Genomic DNA, 17,213 nt, shown 5'->3' with positions numbered 1-17,213 from the left:
GGCCGAGAAAGAGTGGGGCTAAAACAGAGGGGCTGAAACAGAGGGGGTGAAACAGAGGGGCTGAAACAGAGGGGCTGAAACAGAGGGCGAGAAACAGAGGGGCTGAAACAGAGGGGCTGAAACCGAGGGGGTGAAACAGAGGGGCTGAAACAGAGGGCGAGAAACAGAGGGCGAGAAACAGGGTGCGAGAAACAGAGGGCGAGAAACAGAGTGGCTGAAACAGACGGGCTGAAACAGAGGGGCTGAAACAGAGTGGCTGAAACAGAGGGCGAGAAACAGAGGGGCGGACACAGAGGCTGAGAAAAAGAGGGGCTGAAACAGAGGGGCTGAAACAGAGGACGAGAAACAGAGGGGCTTAAACAGTGGGGCTGAAACAGAGGGGGTGAAACAGAGGGGCTGAAACAGAGGGGCTGAATCAGAGTGGCTGAAACAGAGGGCGAGAAACAGAGGGCGAGAAACAGAGTGCGAGACACAGAGGGGCAGAAACAGAGGGGCTGAAACAGCGGTGCTGAAACAGAGGGCGAGAAACAGAGCGGCTGAAACAGACGGGCTGAAACAGAGGGCGAGAAACAGAGGGGCTGAAACAGAGGAGCTGAAACAGAGGGGCTGAAACAGAGGGCGAGAAACAGAGGGGCTGAAACAGAGGGTGTGAAACACAGGGGCTGAAACAGAGGGGCTGAAACAGAGGGGCTGAAACAGAGCGCGAGAAACAGAGGGCGAGAAACAGAGGGCGAGAAACAGAGGGGCTTAAACAGAGGGCGAGAAACAGAGGTGCTGAAACAGAGGGCGAGAAACAGAGGGCGAGAAACAGAGGGCGAGAAACAGAGAGCGAGAAACAGAGGGCGAGAAACAGAGGACGAGAAACAGAGGGGCTGAAACAGAGGGGCTGAAACAGAGGTGCTGAAACAGTGGGGATGAAACAGAGGGGCTGAAACAGAGGGCGAGAAACAGAGGTCGAGAAACAGAGGGGCTGAAACAGAGGGGCTGAAACAGAGGACCAGAAACAGATGGGATGAAACAGAGGGGCTGAAACAGAGGGGCTGAAACAGAGGGCGAGAAACAGAGGGGCTGAAACAGAGGGCGAGAAACAGAGGGGCTGAAACAGAGGGGCTGAAACAGAGGGGCTGAAACAGTGGGGCTGAAACAGAGGGCGAGAAACAGAGGGGCTGAAACAGTGGGCAAGAAACAGAGGGGCTGAAACAGAGGGCGAGAAACAGAGGGCGAGAAACAGCTGGGCTGAAACAGAGGGGCTGAAACAGAGGGCGAGAAACAGAGGGGCTGAAACAGAGGAGCTGAAACAGAGGGGCTGAAACAGAGGGCGAGAAACAGAGGGGCTGAAACAGAGGGGGTGAAACACAGGGGCTGAAACAGAGGGGCTGAAACAGAGGGGCTGAAACAGAGGGGCTGAAACAGAGCGCGAGAAACAGAGGGCGAGAAACAGAGGGGCTGAAACAGAGGGCGCGAAACAGAGGGGCTTAAACAGTGGGGCTGAAACTGAGGGGCTGAAACAGAGGGGCTGAAACAGAGGGGCTGAATCAGAGTGGCTGAAACAGAGGGCGAGAAACAGAGGGCGAGAAACAGAGTGCGAGAAACAGAGGGGCTGAAACAGAGGGGCTGAAACAGCGGGGCTGAAACAGAGGACGAGAAACAGAGGGGCTGAAACAGAGGGGCTGAAACAGAGGCGCTCAAACAGAGGGGCTGAAAGAGAGGGGCTGAAACAGAGGGCGAGAAACAGAGGGGCTGAAACAGATGGGCTGAAACTGAGGGGCTGAAACAGAGGGGCTGAAACAGAGGGGCTGAATCAGAGTGGCTGAAACAGAGGGCGAGAAACAGAGGGCGAGAAACAGAGTGCGAGAAACAGAGGGGCTGAAACAGAGGGGCTGAAACAGCGGGGCTGAAACAGAGGACGAGAAACAGAGGGGCTGAAACAGAGGGGCTGAAACAGAGGCGCTCAAACAGAGGGGCTGAAAGAGAGGGGCTGAAACAGAGTGCGAGAAACAGAGGGGCTGAAACAGATGGGCTGAAACAGAGGGTCTGAAACAGAGGGGCTGAAACAGAGGGGCTGAAACAGAGGGCGAGAAACAGAAGGGCTGAAACAGAGGGGCTGAAACAGAGGGGCTGAAACAGAGGGGCTGAAACAGGGGCTGAAACAGAGGGCGAGAAACAGAGGGGCTGAAACAGAGGGGTGAAACAGAGGACGAGAAACAGAGGGGCTGAAACAGAGGGGCTGAAACAGAGGGGCTGAAACAGAGGGCGAGAAACAGAGGGGCTGAAACAGAGGGCGTGAAACAGAGGGCGAGAAACAGAGGGGCTGAAACAGAGGGGCTGAAACAGAGGGGCTGAAACAGAGGGGCTGAAACAGAGGGCGTGAAACAGAGGGGCTGAAACAGAGGGGCTGAAACAGAGTGGCTGAAACAGAGGGGCAGAAACAGAGGGCGAGAAACAGAGGGCGAGAAACAGAGGGCGAGAAACAGAGGGGCTGAAACAGAGGGGATGAAACAGAGGGGCTGAAACAGAGGGCGAGAAACAGAGGGCGAGAAACAGAGGGCGAGAAACAGAGAGCGAGAACCAGAGGGCGAGAAACAGAGGGGCTGAAACAGAGGGTGTGAAACACAGGGGCTGAAACAGAGGGGCTGAAACAGAGGGGCTGAAACAGAGCGCGAGAAACAGAGGGCGAGAAACAGAGGGCGAGAAACATAGGGGCTTAAACAGAGGGCGAGAAACAGAGGTGCTGAAACAGAGGGCGAGAAACAGAGGGCGAGAAACAGAGGGCGAGAAACAGAGAGCGAGAAACAGAGGGCGAGAAACAGAGGACGAGAAACAGAGGGGCTGAAACAGAGGGGCTGAAACAGAGGTGCTGAAACAGAGGGGATGAAACAGAGGGGCTGAAACAGAGGGCGAGAAACAGAGGTCGAGAAACAGAGGGGCTGAAACAGAGGGGCTGAAACAGAGGGGCTGAAACAGAGGGGCTGAAACAGAGGGGCTGAAACAGTGGGCGAGAAACAGAGGGGCTGAAACAGAGGGGCTGAAACAGAGGGCGAGAAACAGAGGGGCTGAAACAGAGGGGCTGAAACAGAGGGGCTGAAACAGTGGGGCTGAAACAGAGGGCGAGAAACAGAGGGGCTGAAACAGTGGGCGAGAAACAGAGGGGCTGAAACAGAGGGCGAGAAACAGAGGGAGAGAAACAGAGGGGCTGAAACAGAGGGGCTGAAACAGAGGGCGAGAAACAGAGGGGCTGAAACAGAGGAGCTGAAACAGAGGGGCTGAAACAGAGGGCGAGAAAGAGAGGGGCTGAAACTGAGGGGGTGAAACACAGGGGCTGAAACAGAGGGGCTGAAACAGAGGGGCTGAAACAGAGGGGCTGAAACAGAGCGCGAGAAACAGAGGGCGAGAAACAGAGGGCGAGAAACAGAGGGGCTGAAACAGAGCGCGAGAAACAGAGGGCGAGAAACAGAGGGGCTGAAACAGAGGGCGAGAAACAGAGGGGCTTAAACAGTGGGGCTGAAACAGAGGGGCTGAAACAGAGGGGCTGAAACAGAGGGGCTGAATCAGAGTGGCTGAAACAGAGGGCGAGAAACAGAGGGCGAGAAACAGAGTGCGAGAAACAGAGGGGCTGAAACAGAGGGGCTGAAACAGCGGGGCTGAAACAGAGGACGTGAAACAGTGGGGCTGAAACAGAGGGGCTGAAACAGAGGCGCTCAAACAGAGGGGCTGAAAGAGAGGGGCTGAAACAGAGGGCGAGAAACAGAGGGGCTGAAACAGATGGGCTGAAACAGAGGGTCTGAAACAGAGGGGCTGAAACAGAGGGGCTGAAACAGAGGGCGAGAAACAGAAGGGCTGAAACAGAGGGGCTGAGACAGAGGGGCTGAAACAGAGTGGCTGAAACAGGGGCTGAAACAGAGGGCGAGAAACAGAGGGGCTGAAAGAGAGGGGCTGAAACAGAGGACGAGAAACAGAGGGGCTGAAACAGAGGGGCTGAAACAGAGGGGCTGAAACAGAGGGCGAGAAACAGAGGGGCTGAAACAGAGGGCGTGAAACAGAGGGCGAGAAACAGAGGGGCTGAAACAGAGGGGCTGAAACAGAGGGGCTGAAACAGAGGGGCTGAAACAGAGGGCGAGAAACAGAGGGGCTGAAACAGAGGGGCTGAAACAGAGTGGCTGAAACAGAGGGGCAGAAACAGAGGGCGAGAAACAGAGGGCGAGAAACAGAGGGCGATAAACAGAGGGGCTGAAACAGAGGGGATGAAACAGAGGGGCTGAAACAGAGGGCGAGAAACAGAGGGCGAGAAAAATGAGGGCGAGAAACAGAGGGCGAGAAACAGAGAGCGAGAAACAGAGGGCGAGAAACAGAGGGGCTGAATCAGAGGGGCTGAAACAGTGGGGCTGAAACAGAGGGGCTGAAACAGAGGGGCTGAAACAGAGGGCGAGAAACAGATGGGCTGAAACAGAGGGGCTGATACAGAGGGGCTGAAACAGAGGGGCTGAAACAGAGGGCGAGAAACATATGGCGAGAAACAGAGGGCGAGTAAAAGAGTGCGAGAAACAGAGTGGCTGAAACAGAGGGGCTGAAAGAGAGGGGCTGAAACAGAGGGTCTGAAACAGAGGGCGAGAAACAGAGGGGCTGAATCAGAGGGCGTTAAACAGAGGGCGAGAAACAGAGGGGCTGAAACAGAAGGGCTGAAACTGAGGGGCTGATACAGAGGGGTGAAACAGAGGGCGAGAAACAGAGGGGCTGAAACAGAGGGGCTGAAACAGTGGGGTTGAAACAGAGGGGCTGAAACAGAGGGCGAGAAACAGAGTGCGAGAAACAGAGGGCGAGAAACAGAGGGGCTGAAACAGAGGGGGTGAAACAGAGGGGCTGAAACAGAGGGCGTGAAACAGAGGGCGACAAACAGAGGGCGAGAAACAGAGGGCGAGAAACAGAGGGGCTGAAACAGAGGGCGAGAAACTGAGGGGCTGAAACAGAGGAGCTGAAACAGAGGGGCTGAAACAGAGGGCGAGAAACAGAGGGGCTGAAACAGAGGGGGTGAAACACAGGGGCTGAAACAGAGGGGCTGAAACAGAGGGGCTGAAACAGAGGGGCTGAAACAGAGGGCGAGAAACAGAGGGCGAGAAACAGAGGGGCTGAAACAGAGCGCGAGAAACAGAGGGCGAGAAACAGAGGGGCTGAAACAGAGGGCGAGAAACAGAGGAGCTTAAACAGTGGGGCTGAAACAGAGGGGCTGAAGCAGAGGGGCTGAAACAGAGGGGCTGAAAGAGAGGGGCTGAAACACAGGGCGAGAAACAGAGGGGCAGAAACAGAGGGCGAGAACCAGAGGGGCTGAAACAGAGGGGCTGAAACAGAGGGCGAGAAACAGAGGGGCTGAAACAGAGGAGCAGAAACAGAGGGGCTGAAACAGAGGGCGAGAAACAGAGGGGCTGAAACAGAGGGGGTGAAACAGTGGGCTAGAAACAGAGGAGCTTAAACAGTGGGGCTGAAACAGAGGGGCTGAAACAGAGGGGCTGAAACAGAGGGGCTGAATCAGAGTGGCTGAAACAGAGGGCGAGAAACAGAGGGCGAGAAACAGAGTGCGAGGAACAGAGGGGCTGAAACAGAGGGGCTGAAACAGCGGGGCTGAAACAGAGGGCGAGAAACAGAGGGGCTGAAACAGAGGGGCTGAAACAGAGGGGCTGAAACAGAGGGGCTGAAACAGAGGGGCTGAAAGAGAGGGGCTGAAACACAGGGCGAGAAACAGAGGGGCTGAAACAGATGGGCTGAAACAGAGGGGCTGAAACAGAGGGGCTGAAACAGAGGTCGAGAAACAGAGGGTGAGAAACAGAGGGAGAGAAACAGAGGGGCTGAAACAGAGGGGGTGAAACAGAGGGGCTGAAACAGAGGGGCTGAATCAGAGTGGCTGAAACAGAGGGCCAGAAACAGAGGGCGAGAAACAGAGTGCGAGAAACAGAGGCGCAGAAACAGAGGGGCTGAAACAGCGGTGCTGAAACAGAGGGCGAGAAACAGAGCGGCTGAAACAGACGGGCTGAAACAGAGGGCGAGAAACAGAGCGGCTGAAACAGAGGAGCTGAAACAGAGGGGCTGAAACAGAGGGCGAGAAACAGAGGGGCTGAAACAGAGGGTGTGAAACACAGGGGCTGAAACAGAGGGGCTGAAACTGAGGGGCTGAAACAGAGGGGCTGTAACAGAGCGCGAGAAACAGACGGCGAGAAACAGAGGGCGAGAAACAGAGGGGCTTAAACAGAGGGCGAGAAACAGAGGTGCTGAAACAGAGGGCGAGAAACAGAGGGCGAGAAACAGAGGGCGAGAAACAGAGGGCGAGAAACAGAGAGCAAGAAACAGAGGGCGAGAAACAGAGGACGAGAAACAGAGGGGCTGAAACAGAGGGGCTGAAACAGAGGGGCTGAAACAGAGGGGATGAAACAGAGGGGCTGAAACAGAGGGCGAGAAACAGAGGTCGAGAAACAGAGGGGCTGAAACAGAGGGGCTGAAACAGAGGGCGAGAAACAGAGGGGCTGAAACAGAGGGGCTGAAACAGAGGGGCTGAAACAGAGGGGCTGAAACAGAGGGCGAGAAACAGAGGGGCTGAAACAGTCGGCGAGAAACAGAGGGGCTGAAACAGTGGGCGAGAAACAGAGGGCGAGAAACAGAGGGGCTGAAACAGAGGGGCTGAAACAGAGGGCGAGAAACAGAGGGGCTGAAACAGAGGAGCAGAAACAGAGGGGCTGAAACAGAGGGCGAGAAACAGAGGGGCTGAAACAGAGGGGGTGAAACAGTGGGCTAGAAACAGAGGAGCTTAAACAGTGGGGCTGAAACAGAGGGGCTGAAACAGAGGGGCTGAAACAGAGGGGCTGAATCAGAGTGGCTGAAACAGAGGGCGAGAAACAGAGGGCGAGAAACAGAGTGCGAGAAACAGAGGGGCTGAAACAGAGGGGCTGAAACAGCGGGGCTGAAACAGAGGGCGAGAAACAGAGGGGCTGAAACAGAGGGGCTGAAACAGAGGGGCTGAAACAGAGGGGCTGAAACAGAGGGGCTGAAATAGAGGGGCTGAAACACAGGGCGAGAAACAGAGGGGCTGAAACAGATGGGCTGAAACAGAGGGGCTGAAACAGAGGGGCTGAAACAGAGGTCGAGAAACAGAGGGTGAGAAACAGAGGGAGAGAAACAGAGGGGCTGAAACAGTGGAGCTGAAACAGAGGGTCTGAAACAGAAGGGCTGAAACAGAGGGGCTGAAACAGAGGGGCTGAAACCGAGGGCGACAAACACAGGGCGAGAAACTGAGGGCGAGAAAGAGTGGGGCTAAAACAGAGGGGCTGAAACAGAGGGGGTGAAACAGAGGGGCTGAAACAGAGGGGCTGAAACAGAGGGCGAGAAACAGAGGGGCTGAAACAGAGGGGCTGAAACCGAGGGGCTGAAACAGAGGGGCTGAAACAGAGGGCGAGAAACAGAGGGCGAGAAACAGGGTGCGAGAAACAGAGGGCGAGAAACAGAGTGGCTGAAACAGAGGGGCTGAAACAGAGGGGCTGAAACAGAGTGGCTGAAACAGAGGGCGAGAAACAGAGGGGCGGAAACAGAGGCTGAGAAACAGAGTGGCTGAAACAGAGGGGCTGAAACAGAGGACGAGAAACAGAGGGGCTTAAACAGTGGGGCTGAAACAGAGGGGGTGAAACAGAGGGGCTGAAACAGAGGGGCTGAATCAGAGTGGCTGAAACAGAGGGCGAGAAACAGAGGGCGAGAAACAGAGTGCGAGACACAGAGGGGCAGAAACAGAGGGGCTGAAACAGCGGTGCTGAAACAGAGGGCGAGAAACAGAGCGGCTGAAACAGACGGGCTGAAACAGAGGGCGAGAAACAGAGGGGCTGAAACAGAGGAGCTGAAACAGAGGGGCTGAAACAGAGGGCGAGAAACAGAGGGGCTGAAACAGAGGGTGTGAAACACAGGGGCTGAAACAGAGGGGCTGAAACAGAGGGGCTGAAACAGAGCGCGAGAAACAGAGGGCGAGAAACAGAGGGCGAGAAACAGAGGGGCTTAAACAGAGGGCGAGAAACAGAGGTGCTGAAACATAGGGCGAGAAACAGAGGGCGAGAAACAGAGGGCGAGAAACAGAGAGCGAGAAACAGAGGGCGAGAAACAGAGGACGAGAAACAGAGGGGCTGAAACAGAGGGGCTGAAACAGAGGTGCTGAAACAGAGGGGATGAAACAGAGGGGCTGAAACAGAGGGCGAGAAACAGAGGTCGAGAAACAGAGGGGCTGAAACAGAGGGGCTGAAACAGCGGGGCTGAAACAGAGGGCGAGAAACAGAGGGGCTGAAACAGAGGGGCTGAAACAGAGGGGCTGAAACAGAGGGGCTGAAACAGAGGGGCTGAAAGAGAGGGGCTGAAACACAGGGCGAGAAACAGAGGGGCTGAAACAGATGGGCTGAAACAGAGGGGCTGAAACAGAGGGGCTGAAACAGAGGTCGAGAAACAGAGGGTGAGAAACAGAGGGAGAGAAACAGAGGGGCTGAAACAGTGGAGCTGAAACAGAGGGGCTGAAACAGAAGGGCTGAAACAGAGGGGCTGAAACAGAGGGGCTGAAACCGAGGGCGACAAACACAGGGCGAGAAACTGAGGGCGAGAAAGAGTGGGGCTAAAACAGAGGGGCTGAAACAGAGGGGGTGAAACAGAGGGGCTGAAACAGAGGGGCTGAAACAGAGGGCGAGAAACAGAGGGGCTGAAACAGAGGGGCTGAAACCGAGGGGCTGAAACAGAGGGGCTGAAACAGAGGGCGAGAAACAGAGGGCGAGAAACAGGGTGCGAGAAACAGAGGGCGAGAAACAGAGTGGCTGAAACAGACGGGCTGAAACAGAGGGGCTGAAACAGAGTGGCTGAAACAGAGGGCGAGAAACAGAGGGGCGGACACAGAGGCTGAGAAAAAGAGGGGCTGAAACAGAGGGGCTGAAACAGAGGACGAGAAACAGAGGGGCTTAAACAGTGGGGCTGAAACAGAGGGGGTGAAACAGAGGGGCTGAAACAGAGGGGCTGAATCAGAGTGGCTGAAACAGAGGGCGAGAAACAGAGGGCGAGAAACAGAGTGCGAGACACAGAGGGGCAGAAACAGAGGGGCTGAAACAGCGGTGCTGAAACAGAGGGCGAGAAACAGAGCGGCTGAAACAGACGGGCTGAAACAGAGGGCGAGAAACAGAGGGGCTGAAACAGAGGAGCTGAAACAGAGGGGCTGAAACAGAGGGCGAGAAACAGAGGGGCTGAAACAGAGGGTGTGAAACACAGGGGCTGAAACAGAGGGGCTGAAACAGAGGGGCTGAAACAGAGCGCGAGAAACAGAGGGCGAGAAACAGAGGGGCTTAAACAGAGGGCGAGAAACAGAGGTGCTGAAACAGAGGGCGAGAAACAGAGGGCGAGAAACAGAGTGCGAGAAACAGAGGGCGAGTAAAAGAGTGCGAGAAACAGAGTGGCTGAAACAGAGGGGCTGAAAGAGAGGGGCTGAAACAGAGGGTCTGAAACAGAGGGCGAGAAACAGAGGGGCTGAATCAGAGGGCGTTAAACAGAGGGCGAGAAACAGAGGGGCTGAAACAGAAGGGCTGAAACTGAGGGGCTGATACAGAGGGGTGAAACAGAGGGCGAGAAACAGAGGGGCTGAAACAGAGGGGCTGAAACAGTGGGGTTGAAACAGAGGGGCTGAAACAGAGGGCGAGAAACAGAGTGCGAGAAACAGAGGGCGAGAAACAGAGGGGCTGAAACAGAGGGGGTGAAACAGAGGGGCTGAAACAGAGGGCGTGAAACAGAGGGCGACAAACAGAGGGCGAGAAACAGAGGGCGAGAAACAGAGGGGCTGAAACAGAGGGCGAGAAACTGAGGGGCTGAAACAGAGGAGCTGAAACAGAGGGGCTGAAACAGAGGGCGAGAAACAGAGGGGCTGAAACAGAGGGGGTGAAACACAGGGGCTGAAACAGAGGGGCTGAAACAGAGGGGCTGAAACAGAGGGGCTGAAACAGAGGGCGAGAAACAGAGGGCGAGAAACAGAGGGGCTGAAACAGAGCGCGAGAAACAGAGGGCGAGAAACAGAGGGGCTGAAACAGAGGGCGAGAAACAGAGGAGCTTAAACAGTGGGGCTGAAACAGAGGGGCTGAAGCAGAGGGGCTGAAACAGAGGGGCTGAAAGAGAGGGGCTGAAACACAGGGCGAGAAACAGAGGGGCAGAAACAGAGGGCGAGAACCAGAGGGGCTGAAACAGAGGGGCTGAAACAGAGGGCGAGAAACAGAGGGGCTGAAACAGAGGAGCAGAAACAGAGGGGCTGAAACAGAGGGCGAGAAACAGAGGGGCTGAAACAGAGGGGGTGAAACAGTGGGCTAGAAACAGAGGAGCTTAAACAGTGGGGCTGAAACAGAGGGGCTGAAACAGAGGGGCTGAAACAGAGGGGCTGAATCAGAGTGGCTGAAACAGAGGGCGAGAAACAGAGGGCGAGAAACAGAGTGCGAGGAACAGAGGGGCTGAAACAGAGGGGCTGAAACAGCGGGGCTGAAACAGAGGGCGAGAAACAGAGGGGCTGAAACAGAGGGGCTGAAACAGAGGGGCTGAAACAGAGGGGCTGAAACAGAGGGGCTGAAAGAGAGGGGCTGAAACACAGGGCGAGAAACAGAGGGGCTGAAACAGATGGGCTGAAACAGAGGGGCTGAAACAGAGGGGCTGAAACAGAGGTCGAGAAACAGAGGGTGAGAAACAGAGGGAGAGAAACAGAGGGGCTGAAACAGAGGGGGTGAAACAGAGGGGCTGAAACAGAGGGGCTGAATCAGAGTGGCTGAAACAGAGGGCCAGAAACAGAGGGCGAGAAACAGAGTGCGAGAAACAGAGGCGCAGAAACAGAGGGGCTGAAACAGCGGTGCTGAAACAGAGGGCGAGAAACAGAGCGGCTGAAACAGACGGGCTGAAACAGAGGGCGAGAAACAGAGCGGCTGAAACAGAGGAGCTGAAACAGAGGGGCTGAAACAGAGGGCGAGAAACAGAGGGGCTGAAACAGAGGGTGTGAAACACAGGGGCTGAAACAGAGGGGCTGAAACTGAGGGGCTGAAACAGAGGGGCTGTAACAGAGCGCGAGAAACAGACGGCGAGAAACAGAGGGCGAGAAACAGAGGGGCTTAAACAGAGGGCGAGAAACAGAGGTGCTGAAACAGAGGGCGAGAAACAGAGGGCGAGAAACAGAGGGCGAGAAACAGAGGGCGAGAAACAGAGAGCAAGAAACAGAGGGCGAGAAACAGAGGACGAGAAACAGAGGGGCTGAAACAGAGGGGCTGAAACAGAGGGGCTGAAACAGAGGGGATGAAACAGAGGGGCTGAAACAGAGGGCGAGAAACAGAGGTCGAGAAACAGAGGGGCTGAAACAGAGGGGCTGAAACAGAGGGCGAGAAACAGAGGGGCTGAAACAGAGGGGCTGAAACAGAGGGGCTGAAACAGAGGGGCTGAAACAGAGGGCGAGAAACAGAGGGGCTGAAACAGTCGGCGAGAAACAGAGGGGCTGAAACAGTGGGCGAGAAACAGAGGGCGAGAAACAGAGGGGCTGAAACAGAGGGGCTGAAACAGAGGGCGAGAAACAGAGGGGCTGAAACAGAGGAGCAGAAACAGAGGGGCTGAAACAGAGGGCGAGAAACAGAGGGGCTGAAACAGAGGGGGTGAAACAGTGGGCTAGAAACAGAGGAGCTTAAACAGTGGGGCTGAAACAGAGGGGCTGAAACAGAGGGGCTGAAACAGAGGGGCTGAATCAGAGTGGCTGAAACAGAGGGCGAGAAACAGAGGGCGAGAAACAGAGTGCGAGAAACAGAGGGGCTGAAACAGAGGGGCTGAAACAGCGGGGCTGAAACAGAGGGCGAGAAACAGAGGGGCTGAAACAGAGGGGCTGAAACAGAGGGGCTGAAACAGAGGGGCTGAAACAGAGGGGCTGAAATAGAGGGGCTGAAACACAGGGCGAGAAACAGAGGGGCTGAAACAGATGGGCTGAAACAGAGGGGCTGAAACAGAGGGGCTGAAACAGAGGTCGAGAAACAGAGGGTGAGAAACAGAGGGAGAGAAACAGAGGGGCTGAAACAGTGGAGCTGAAACAGAGGGTCTGAAACAGAAGGGCTGAAACAGAGGGGCTGAAACAGAGGGGCTGAAACCGAGGGCGACAAACACAGGGCGAGAAACTGAGGGCGAGAAAGAGTGGGGCTAAAACAGAGGGGCTGAAACAGAGGGGGTGAAACAGAGGGGCTGAAACAGAGGGGCTGAAACAGAGGGCGAGAAACAGAGGGGCTGAAACAGAGGGGCTGAAACCGAGGGGCTGAAACAGAGGGGCTGAAACAGAGGGCGAGAAACAGAGGGCGAGAAACAGGGTGCGAGAAACAGAGGGCGAGAAACAGAGTGGCTGAAACAGAGGGGCTGAAACAGAGGGGCTGAAACAGAGTGGCTGAAACAGAGGGCGAGAAACAGAGGGGCGGAAACAGAGGCTGAGAAACAGAGTGGCTGAAACAGAGGGGCTGAAACAGAGGACGAGAAACAGAGGGGCTTAAACAGTGGGGCTGAAACAGAGGGGGTGAAACAGAGGGGCTGAAACAGAGGGGCTGAATCAGAGTGGCTGAAACAGAGGGCGAGAAACAGAGGGCGAGAAACAGAGTGCGAGACACAGAGGGGCAGAAACAGAGGGGCTGAAACAGCGGTGCTGAAACAGAGGGCGAGAAACAGAGCGGCTGAAACAGACGGGCTGAAACAGAGGGCGAGAAACAGAGGGGCTGAAACAGAGGAGCTGAAACAGAGGGGCTGAAACAGAGGGCGAGAAACAGAGGGGCTGAAACAGAGGGTGTGAAACACAGGGGCTGAAACAGAGGGGCTGAAACAGAGGGGCTGAAACAGAGCGCGAGAAACAGAGGGCGAGAAACAGAGGGCGAGAAACAGAGGGGCTTAAACAGAGGGCGAGAAACAGAGGTGCTGAAACATAGGGCGAGAAACAGAGGGCGAGAAACAGAGGGCGAGAAACAGAGAGCGAGAAACAGAGGGCGAGAAACAGAGGACGAGAAACAGAGGGGCTGAAACAGAGGGGCTGAAACAGAGGTGCTGAAACAGAGGGGATGAAACAGAGGGGCTGAAACAGAGGGCGAGAAACAGAGGTCGAGAAACAGAGGGGCTGAAACAGAGGGGCTGAAACAGCGGGGCTGAAACAGAGGGCGAGAAACAGAGGGGCTGAAACAGAGGGGCTGAAACAGAGGGGCTGAAACAGAGGGGCTGAAACAGAGGGGCTGAAAGAGAGGGGCTGAAACACAGGGCGAGAAACAGAGGGGCTGAAACAGATGGGCTGAAACAGAGGGGCTGAAACAGAGGGGCTGAAACAGAGGTCGAGAAACAGAGGGTGAGAAACAGAGGGAGAGAAACAGAGGGGCTGAAACAGTGGAGCTGAAACAGAGGGGCTGAAACAGAAGGGCTGAAACAGAGGGGCTGAAACAGAGGGGCTGAAACCGAGGGCGACAAACACAGGGCGAGAAACTGAGGGCGAGAAAGAGTGGGGCTAAAACAGAGGGGCTGAAACAGAGGGGGTGAAACAGAGGGGCTGAAACAGAGGGGCTGAAACAGAGGGCGAGAAACAGAGGGGCTGAAACAGAGGGGCTGAAACCGAGGGGCTGAAACAGAGGGGCTGAAACAGAGGGCGAGAAACAGAGGGCGAGAAACAGGGTGCGAGAAACAGAGGGCGAGAAACAGAGTGGCTGAAACAGACGGGCTGAAACAGAGGGGCTGAAACAGAGTGGCTGAAACAGAGGGCGAGAAACAGAGGGGCGGACACAGAGGCTGAGAAAAAGAGGGGCTGAAACAGAGGGGCTGAAACAGAGGACGAGAAACAGAGGGGCTTAAACAGTGGGGCTGAAACAGAGGGGGTGAAACAGAGGGGCTGAAACAGAGGGGCTGAATCAGAGTGGCTGAAACAGAGGGCGAGAAACAGAGGGCGAGAAACAGAGTGCGAGACACAGAGGGGCAGAAACAGAGGGGCTGAAACAGCGGTGCTGAAACAGAGGGCGAGAAACAGAGCGGCTGAAACAGACGGGCTGAAACAGAGGGCGAGAAACAGAGGGGCTGAAACAGAGGAGCTGAAACAGAGGGGCTGAAACAGAGGGCGAGAAACAGAGGGGCTGAAACAGAGGGTGTGAAACACAGGGGCTGAAACAGAGGGGCTGAAACAGAGGGGCTGAAACAGAGCGCGAGAAACAGAGGGCGAGAAACAGAGGGGCTTAAACAGAGGGCGAGAAACAGAGGTGCTGAAACAGAGGGCGAGAAACAGAGGGCGAGAAACAGAGGGCGAGAAACAGAGAGCGAGAAACAGAGGGCGAGAAACAGAGGACGAGAAACAGAGGGGCTGAAACAGAGGGGCTGAAACAGAGGTGCTGAAACAGTGGGGATGAAACAGAGGGGCTGAAACAGAGGGCGAGAAACAGAGGTCGAGAAACAGAGGGGCTGAAACAGAGGGGCTGAAACAGAGGACCAGAAACAGATGGGATGAAACAGAGGGGCTGAAACAGAGGGGCTGAAACAGAGGGCGAGAAACAGAGGGGCTGAAACAGAGGGCGAGAAACAGAGGGGCTGAAACAGAGGGGCTGAAACAGAGGGGCTGAAACAGTGGGGCTGAAACAGAGGGCGAGAAACAGACGGGCTGAAACAGTGGGCAAGAAACAGAGGGGCTGAAACAGAGGGCGAGAAACAGAGGGCGAGAAACAGCTGGGCTGAAACAGAGGGGCTGAAACAGAGGGCGAGAAACAGAGGGGCTGAAACAGAGGAGCTGAAACAGAGGGGCTGAAACAGAGGGCGAGAAACAGAGGGGCTGAAACAGAGGGGGTGAAACACAGGGGCTGAAACAGAGGGGCTGAAACAGAGGGGCTGAAACAGAGGGGCTGAAACAGAGCGCGAGAAACAGAGGGCGAGAAACAGAGGGCGAGAAACAGAGGGGCTGAAACAGAGCGCGAGAAACAGAGGGCGAGAAACAGAGGGGCTGAAACAGAGGGCGCGAAACAGAGGGGCTTAAACAGTGGGGCTGAAACTGAGGGGCTGAAACAGAGGGGCTGAAACAGAGGGGCTGAATCAGAGTGGCTGAAACAGAGGGCGAGAAACAGATGGCGAGAAACAGAGTGCGAGAAACAGAGGGGCTGAAACAGAGGGGCTGAAACAGCGGGGCTGAAACAGAGGACGAGAAACAGAGGGGCTGAAACAGAGGGGCTGAAACAGAGGCGCTCAAACAGAGGGGCTGAAAGAGAGGGGCTGAAACAGAGGGCGAGAAACAGAGGGGCTGAAACAGATGGGCTGAAACTGAGGGGCTGAAACAGAGGGGCTGAAACAGAGGGGCTGAATCAGAGTGGCTGAAACAGAGGGCGAGAAACAGAGGGCGAGAAACAGAGTGCGAGAAACAGAGGGGCTGAAACAGAGGGGCTGAAACAGAGGGGCTGAAACAGAGGACGAGAAACAGAGGGGCTGAAACAGAGGGGCTGAAACAGAGGCGCTCAAACAGAGGGGCTGAAAGAGAGGGGCTGAAACAGAGTGCGAGAAACAGAGGGGCTGAAACAGATGGGCTGAAACAGAGGGTCTGAAACAGAGGGGCTGAAACAGAGGGGCTGAAACAGAGGGCGAGAAACAGAAGGGCTGAAACAGAGGGGCTGAAACAGAGGGGCTGAAACAGAGGGGCTGAAACAGGGGCTGAAACAGAGGGCGAGAAACAGAGGGGCTGAAACAGAGGGGCTGAATCAGAGTGGCTGAAACAGAGGGCGAGAAACAGAGGGCGAGAAACAGAGTGCGAGACACAGAGGGGCAGAAACAGAGGGGCTGAAACAGCGGTGCTGAAACAGAGGGCGAGAAACAGAGCGGCTGAAACAGACGGGCTGAAACAGAGGGCGAGAAACAGAGGGGCTGAAACAGAGGAGCTGAAACAGAGGGGCTGAAACAGAGGGCGAGAAACAGAGGGGCTGAAACAGAGGGTGTGAAACACAGGGGCTGAAACAGAGGGGCTGAAACAGAGGGGCTGAAACAGAGCGCGAGAAACAGAGGGCGAGAAACAGAGGGCGAGAAACAGAGGGGCTTAAACAGAGGGCGAGAAACAGAGGTGCTGAAACAGAGGGCGAGAAACAGAGGGCGAGAAACAGAGGGCGAGAAACAGAGAGCGAGAAACAGAGGGCGAGAAACAGAGGACGTGAAACAGAGGGGCTGAAACAGAGGGGCTGAAACAGAGGTGCTGAAACAGTGGGGATGAAACAGAGGGGCTGAAACAGAGGGCGAGAAACAGAGGTCGAGAAACAGAGGGGCTGAAACAGAGGGGCTGAAACAGAGGACCAGAAACAGATGGGATGAAACAGAGGGGCTGAAACAGAGGGGCTGAAACAGAGGGCGAGAAACAGAGGGGCTGAAAGAGAGGGCGAGAAACAGAGGGGCTGAAACAGAGGGGCTGAAACAGAGGGGCTGAAACAGTGGGGCTGAAACAGAGGGCGAGAAACAGACGGGCTGAAACAGTGGGCAAGAAACAGAGGGGCTGAAACAGAGGGCGAGAAACAGAGGGCGAGAAACAGCTGGGCTGAAACAGAGGGGCTGAAACAGAGGGCGAGAAACAGAGGGGCTGAAACAGAGGAGCTGAAACAGAGGGGCTGAAACAGAGGGCGAGAAACAGAGGGGCTGAAACAGAGGGGGTGAAACACAGGGGCTGAAACAGAGGGGCTGAAACAGAGGGGCTGAAACAGAGGGGCTGAAACAGAGCGCGAGAAACAGAGGGCGAGAAACAGAGGGCGAGAAACAGAGGGGCTGAAACAGAGCGCGAGAAACAGATGGCGAGAAACAGAGGGGCTGAAACAGAGGGCGCGAAACAGAGGGGCTTAAACAGTGGGGCTGAAACTGAGGGGCTGAAACAGAGGGGCTGAAACAGAGGGGCTGAATCAGAGTGGCTGAAACAGAGGGCGAGAAACAGAGGGCGAGAAACAGAGTGCGAGAAACAGAGGGGCTGAAACAGAGGGGCTGAAACAGCGGGGCTGAAACAGAGGACGAGAAACAGAGGGGCTGAAACAGAGGGGCTGAAACAGAGGCGCTCAAACAGAGGGGCTGAAAGAGAGGGGCTGAAACAGAGGGCGAGAAACAGAGGGGCTGAAACAGATGGGCTGAAACTGAGGGGCTGAAACAGAGGGGCTGAAACAGAGGGGCTGAATCAGAGTGGCTGAAACAGAGGGCGAGAAACAGAG

Source organism: Stegostoma tigrinum, chromosome 28 (assembly GCF_030684315.1).
Source record: "Stegostoma tigrinum isolate sSteTig4 chromosome 28, sSteTig4.hap1, whole genome shotgun sequence".
Lineage (NCBI taxonomy): Eukaryota > Metazoa > Chordata > Chondrichthyes > Orectolobiformes > Stegostomatidae > Stegostoma > Stegostoma tigrinum.
The sequence above is the reverse complement of the archived record's forward strand: the minus strand, read 5'-3'. Positions refer to the sequence as shown.